Below are 7950 nucleotides of genomic sequence, written 5' to 3' on the forward strand. Positions count from 1 at the left end.
GTACAGCTCTCCACTGGTTTAAATCCTACTTAAAGGACAGGGACTTTTTTGTATCAGTAGGTAACTTTACATCCCAGATGACAAAAAATACATGTGGGGTTCCCCAAGGGTCCATCCTGGGTCCCCTCCTCTTCAATATCTACATGCTCCCTCTAGCTCAGATAATAAAAAATAACAACATCAGCTACCATAACTATGCAGACGACACACAGCTTTAAATCACCATGTCACCAGGTGACTATGAACCAGTTCAGGCACTGAGTAAATGCCAAGAAGAAATCAATGCCTGGATTTGTCAAAACTTTCTTCAATTGAATAAAAATAAAACTGAATTAATAATCTTTGGACCAATAGAGGAGAGATCAAAAGTTATCTCACAGCTTCTGTCGCTTCAGCTAGGAACCACTGATCAGGCCCGAAACCTGGGAGTAGTGATGGACTCAGACCTGAACCTCCAAAAGCATCTAGAGACAGTTACAAGGTCGGCTTTTTATCACCTGAGGAACATTTCCAGGATTAAAAGACTAATGACTCAGAAGGATCTGGAAAAACTAATCCATGCGTTTATATTTAGTAGAATTGATTACTGCAACAGTGTCTTCACAGGTCTGCCTAAAAAGTGGACCAGACAGCTGCAGCTGATCCAGAACGCTGCTGCCCGCGTCCTCACTAAGACTAAGAAAGTAGAGCACATAACCCCAGTTCTAAAGTCCTTACACTGGCTCCCTGTATCTCAGAGAATAGACTTTAAAATACTTCTGTTAGTCTATAAATCCCTGAATGGCTTAGCACCTAAATACATCACAGACTTGTTTTCAGCGTATAAACCCTCCAGACCACTCAGGTCTTCTGGCTCCAGCCTTCTCTGCATACCTAGAACATGAACCAAACACGGAGAAGCAGCATTTAGTTCCTATGCTCCACTTATCTGGAACAAACTTCCAGAAAACTGTAAAAGTGCTGAAAGCCTGAGTTCTTTTAAATCAAGATTAAAAACACATTTGTTTGAAATTGCCTTTGAATGTTCCAGTTAAACTGTTTTACTGTTTTTAATGTTCTTTTTTGTTTCTACATTCTATCCCTACTTGCTTTATTCCTATATTTTAATCATGTAAAGCACTTTGCATTGTCTCTGTACTGAATTGTGCTATATAAATAAAATTTCCTTGCCTTGCCTTAATAATGCTTGAAGGTGTCAGGATGCAGCCTGAAGGCTGCATTCTGAGCATTTCCTGCCTCCTCCCTTCCCAGCGCAGCTCTGATTGGGAGCACCTGTCAGGTTGTAATCATTCCTTGACATGTTCCACCTGTTCACACCCCTTCATAAGCTCACCTCTGTTTGTTCTTTGTTGCCGGCTCGTAATGTTCAGTTACTCCAACACCACGCCTGTCTGCTCCTGTCCTGGTTTCCGTCTGGTTAGTTAAGTTTCTGTTTGCTGCGCTGCTGGTTTCCGTTCCTGTGTTCCTGGTCTCTGGTCCTCACTCCCGATCTTGCAGCAGCGCAGCTCCTCTGTTTCATGGACTATCAACTCCGTTCTGCAACTGCCAGCCAGCTCCTGCATCCTACATTCCCGTCTGGTAACTGACTCTGGTTCTTCATGTCATCATCATCCACTGTTGCAATATACTCTCTTAAACCAGCTCTGTGTGCGCGTGCTCTGTTTTGGTTCATCCAAAGACAAAATCATGACAAAAAGAGGTTTTGAACAAATTACACGTAAATGGGAGTTAGGGAATTAGGTTTATGTCTGCCATGTGCTCTAAATGGCATGAAGGCTTTCTTTACGTTGCGTTCTTGATGTACTGACTCTTTTCATATTATATCACTGTGGATGAGAATCGGTGCCTCCAAATCTGAGACCATGGTAAAGGTCGGAAAAGGGCAGAGTGCCTTCTCCGGGCTGGGGAGGATGTGCTACCCCTAGTGGAGCAATTTAAGTATCTTGGGGTCTTGTTCACGAATGAGGGGAAGATGGAGCGGGAGATCGACAGGCGGATTGATGCAGCGTCTGCTGTGAAGCAGGCACTCTACCGATCCGTTGTGGTGAAGAGAGAGCTGAACCAAAAGGCGAAGCTCTCGATTTACCGGTCGATCTATGTTTCTACCCTCATCTATGGTCACGAGCTTTGGGTCGTGACCGAAAGAACGAGATCCCGGATACAAGCGGCCGAAATGAGTTTTCTCCGTAGTGTGTCTGGGCTTTCCCTTAGAGATGGGGTGAGGAGCTCAGTCAGGATTTCCCTGAGGGTCTTATCAGTTTTTACCATCTCTTAGAGGGGATGGCGTTTTCTGGTGGGAAAGTTGAGTGATAAATGCTGAATTTTGAGTTATGCTGATTGGTGATAAATGTTTCCATTGATATTTTTCCAGCCCATTTTTTGGAACTGCTTTCATTGTGCAGTGCTTTTTGGGCACATCAACTGGGGGACTTGTTAGAGACTGCAGCCGACACAGATGGGGGGACTCCGTAGTCTACTACATGGGGCTTTAGGATAAAGTTGCAAGTGCATGTCTCCCCTTGGAATTCCAATTTTAATAAATATATGTATATTCCAAGTGTTTTGTCTCTGATAATTGTTTTGTTCCTTTGCTGCCGAATTTGCGAACAAGAATACACCTCGTCACTATGCATACATGCATGCTGAGGGCTTTGTTTTAAGATAATATTAGATGGTGGTTAATATCAGGCTGAGAATCGTACACATTAACTCACCTTAATCAGTGCATTAACCGACCTCTTTTCACACTTTGAGATAAAAACAATCTAACAAATGATTTCCTTCAAATTAGCCATTTAAACAGCCTAGCATGTCGCTAGCTAACTTTCCTATGCTAACTTGAAATCAGCAGCACAAGCTTAACAAGTATTCTAAAGCCACTTTAAAACGAAAGACTCAAACCAAAACACCCAGCAGCTTATTTCTGATACTTACATTTCCCTCAAAAACATTTGTATGATTTGGTAAGTCCAGTCTGCAGACGTCCCAGTAGAGACAGAAAATTAACACAAGTAGCCTACAATGCAACCCATGTGATCAAAGCAGGTTCCCTGCAGCAATCGCTCTCTCATGAAGTATGACCCTCAAAGGGCGCAGTGACTTATAGATGCTAATCATGTTTACCAAGTATTTAGGAGCATTGACTGTTCAATCGGCCATTCTGTTCCTCCAAGGAGGCTTGACTCCCAACGGCTCCGGTAGGCTTATCTCATAGTTAGAAATTATCACTTTGTCAAATTATGGCTTTGAATCTCAACATTATGACTTTGAAAGTAGAAATTATGACTTTGTATCTCATAATTATAGACTTACTAACAATAACTGCCTTTTTAGCTGTTAAATTTTTAACAAAATGCTCTAAATTTCAAATGTATGTGTGTCATATAATCTAATCAGTATGGTTAATGCATGCAGCGCTGTAGGGTGCACAAATGACAGAAGAAAGACAGTCATAAAATGGCATATCTAGCTGATGAAATGATGAGAAAGCAATAGCTAATAGTCATGAAGAGAGTTCGATTGGATGATCCATCCAAACCCTGGGAGGCAAAGTCTCAGGATAGAATCTGCTCAGTTTCTGCTATGTTTAAGTTTAAATAACATCATATAATGAGAACATTTCAGTGTTTCAAAGTCACCTATTATGCAAAGCCACTGATAGTACTAGCATAGTTAGCATGGAAGACTAGAATTAGCTATATTCAACAGATGGACAGCAACTTTTAGAAGGCCATTAAACTGTATATTATATACATGTTTTTATAAATGTAAATGTGTACCAAACCAGGGTTAACAGTTGGTGTGTTATTCATGTATAGGCCAGGCACCTGATGATCCAAAGAATCCTGGCTAGTGACTATATTCCCTCCATATTTAGCTTCACACCGCTGGCTAAATTGTACAACATGCTGATGATGAATATGAGAGGTGTATGAAGTGTCAAGCACTGAGAGCTGTCCTCAAGCCAATAAATCAAAATGTCCAGCTAGCAGAAGATTCCCCCCCTGAATCTTTAAAATACATCATATTGCGACAAAGGTATAATCAGAAAAGGCAAAAATCTAATTTCCAAAGCTGGTAATAGCTGAGCAATATAAGTGCATGTATTATACAAATGTGTTTTAAACAAAATACTGTTTTGTTTTAATATTATGTTTTTAGGAACTGATCCAGATCCATTAGAGTCAATATTCTAAGGGATCGGCATAAGAACACTTAACAGGACATGAGGTGATGTCCTGTGCTTACAACTCTGCTTCATAATTCAGCCTGTGGGAAGGCACGAATGTAACTGCTCCAAGAGGATGATGTGGAGAGACATTTCACACACAGGGTGTGTGGAGACCCCCAGGACAAGCTGCTGTGGTTAGAAACTATTATGAATTTATCACAAGTGGTGAAGGTGTTTCGACGACCGAGGTACTTAGAACCAGGTTGGACACAGGAGACGACGAGATGTTCCCACATGGATTACCTTAAACCTAACACTGACTGTAGGAGTTTCTTTGGCGTTTGCTGGGGTTGCCAAAAGAAGAAGCATCAGTGTTGTGCAATTATACGCTGTTTAAAGTTATTTAATGTTTAATAAATAGCTCTGTCTGTTAAATAGCCTATTGTCTGGTGAATATCAGCTCTAAAGCTGATATCAAGACAATGGTTGAAAGGGATAATTCGAGCACTAGCGATCTTTTAACAGCAAACTCTGCACACACATAGAATAAAAGAGTGACAACTTCTCAAGTTCAAGAATTTAATAACAGAAATAAAATTAACATCCAGAGAACATCACTATAGAATGCTGTTTATCTGAATTAACAGTATATTTCAATGCTGATGAAGATTCTCAGTCATCGAGGTCATGGTCATTCCAAAAAAAGTAAAAAACAAAACAACTGGACTTGACTGGAGTAATGAGGAGTATCAAGCTTTATACTACTGCCCAACAAGATAACATGCAAAATCAACAGAAACAGGTCTATCCCCTTAGTAATGGGAAGTCGTTAAAGTCATTAAGACAGCAGATTGAACCGAAACTGGTCCACTCCTCTGTAACAGGGAGTCATTAGGGTCGTTATTGGCCTGGATAATAACAACTTAAAGGAAACGTTCCTTTCATCGTTCCTGCAAGCCTGTGCCTCGTGTGAGCTCGATCCACTTTGCTGACATTAATGCTGACATTTTAAACACAGGTGGTCAATATTGAAAGGGTTTGAAGGAACTACACAACTTCTCCAATATTCACGATAAACAGCTATTTGATAAATGCAAATTGTTGATTTGGACAAAACTTCTAATTTAATGACACAATTAATCTGCTGGGATAAGATGTAGTGCACAAATATAAAATAAGTATTTATGCATCACTGGGTGAGGAAAATTCACAACCTCTGCGGCCTAACTTTAGAAGAAACACAATAGTAACAATAATGGAGAAATGAAAATGTAAGAAAATCACTTTGAAGACTGTCTGGTTAATTTTTTTTCCTTCTGCAGGGTTTAAATTACCGCATGTGAGGTGAGAACTGAATACTTAATAAATTACTGAGTTCATAGTGTAATTATGTGTATTATTGCTGATCTAATTGTGGGGCGGAGCTTAGGATTTATAAGAAGACCTACTGGCCCTACTGAGTCAGTCTGGCCTGGTTACAGTGAAGGTAACGTTGATGTGCAGCACAAAAATAAGTATTTTTTTTAACGGATGGAAGAGATGTAAATATTACGTATGTATCCAGATACGTTTTTAAAAATTTTCCCTGCTGCTCTGCACTTTATTTTTTGGGAGTTGTGAAAATAAAAAGTTTATTTTAAGACTAAACTGAAGCAAGTTGCGTCGGCGTTTACCGCAGGAACCTCTGGGACCAACAAACGGTTGCCAACCTTTACTCTGTGCTTAGCTCTGTGGACAAGTGATGAGTGCAGGTTCCAGCTGGCAGGCTGCTGAGGCGGTGCAGCAATCAGGAAGTCCCAGTGCGGAACTCTTGTAGACAGACGGTGGTCAGAGGACAGGCGGAGGGTCAGAACCGTGAAGACAATCATGGGCAGGAAGATCAGGAGGACAAACTAGAGGCCGATGTCAAGGACGAAGTCCAAGGTCAGAGCCAGGTGGTCAGAGGTCAGATGAAGCGCTAGAGGGAAATCCAGCATGAGGTCGGGGCACAGTTCCAGGTTCTGTACACAGTCAGGCTTACGATCAGAACAGGGTATGTCAGGCTCAGTTTCAGGTAGCAGGTCCGGTCTGGTACACAGGCAGTCAGAGCAGGCAAGGGTCAGGCAGGTGGTCGGATCAGGCAGGGGTCAGGCAGAACAGGAAAGCAGTCAGGTCAGGCAGGGATCAGGCAGGCTCAGAGGTCGAAAGGCAGAACAGATCGGGAACAGGCAATCAGATGTCAGGAAGGAACGCTGGAATAAATCTTACCGGATTGTTTGAAATAATCTGGCATTGATGTATGGTCTGAAGGCTAGTTATATACTGGCAGGTGCATGTGGATCAGGTGAGAGGTAATGAGAAACTGGGCGGAGCTGAGCAGGTGTGTTGCGTGAGTAATCAGACCAGCATCTATGCCAAGATCATGACAGAATATACATTTGGACATTTAGATTACTTCCAGGATCTAATGATTACAAAGCAGGATTTTTAAGCAGAAAGCTAAGTAGTTGTGAACAGGAATACCTGGAAGTGAAAGTGCTTGAAGGAAGTTTTGAATAAATGACACATGAATGAGGAGCTTGACAAAAACACTAATTGCACTTTTTGTTTCTGTTTTAGAACAGCAAACAAAGCCTTGTGTTTTTCTGCAGCATCTTCAAGGAGCAGTTTATTAAGGAGAAATGCAACTTGAGCTGCTGATTACCCTAGCTAGAAACAAACACAGATTCCCGTCCAGTCATATCATCTCCTACAAGTAGGGGAACAAGAGGACTGATGAAGCTGGGAAAGGAAAAAAACAGAGAACTATGATTTATTATCCTGATACAGAGGAGAGATACCTAAGAACCCTAAGCCAACCACTTACTATGGCTTGAAGGCTTTCTTTATGTTCTTGGTGTACGGACTCTTTTCATGATATTACTGTTTTATTTTAACTTCCCTGTACCACTGACTTACAAGATCCTGTTTCATTTTATGTGTTATGACAGTCATACTGTGACATTGAATTATGTTGATGGTTCTATGATTAAGAACGGGAATGGTGTACTTCAGACCCACATACACAGACCTACGGTTTATGCAATCTTTTGCTTTGACATAGGAAGAACCAGGAGCTGATTGGCACCAAAGATCCTTAAAATACATTGTAATGCTAATTTCAAAATCAATATGGGGTCTTCTGGCTCAGTTTGGCCAAGAGTGGGATTTCCCTGAGGGACTTATCGGTTTTTGCCATCCCCTGTTAGAGGGCACAGAATCCACAAGGGTTTTTATGACGTGGTCCAGAAGAGTTTCTGCTGGCAGGAATTAATTTCCTCAATCAGTTGGAAGCAGGAGCAGGGCAAATAGGCAAAAATACAAACAGGGTCTCTCACAGAAAGGCAGGCTAGGAATGCTGGTTGGTCTACTCACAAAAGGGTTTTTGAGAATCTGGCACCAGAACATAGGAGAAGGCAGGCTTAAGTAGCGCCATACACAGGTGAAACCAAGGCAGTAATCAGGGCAGTGACAGGTGCATGCAATCAGGAGATTTAGCTGGAAATACTGAGAATGACTACAGCAGCAGACAACAGGAAAAAAATCATAGCGGCAGCTGTGAACATGACAGGCAATGAATAGGGCATGTAATGTTGCTTTGAGTGTTTAGACATAAGTACAAAACAGAATTATAATTACAGTTTATTTACATTGGTTATCCCTTATGAAATATTTATTTTTTTCCCCCCAGTGTCCTGTCTAGCAATGTGGCAATAGGAATTGATGTCTCAATGCCAGATAGAGCTCGACAGATTTGCTTT

Source organism: Fundulus heteroclitus, unplaced genomic scaffold (assembly GCF_011125445.2).
Source record: "Fundulus heteroclitus isolate FHET01 unplaced genomic scaffold, MU-UCD_Fhet_4.1 scaffold_64, whole genome shotgun sequence".
Classification (NCBI taxonomy): Eukaryota; Metazoa; Chordata; class Actinopteri; order Cyprinodontiformes; family Fundulidae; genus Fundulus; species Fundulus heteroclitus.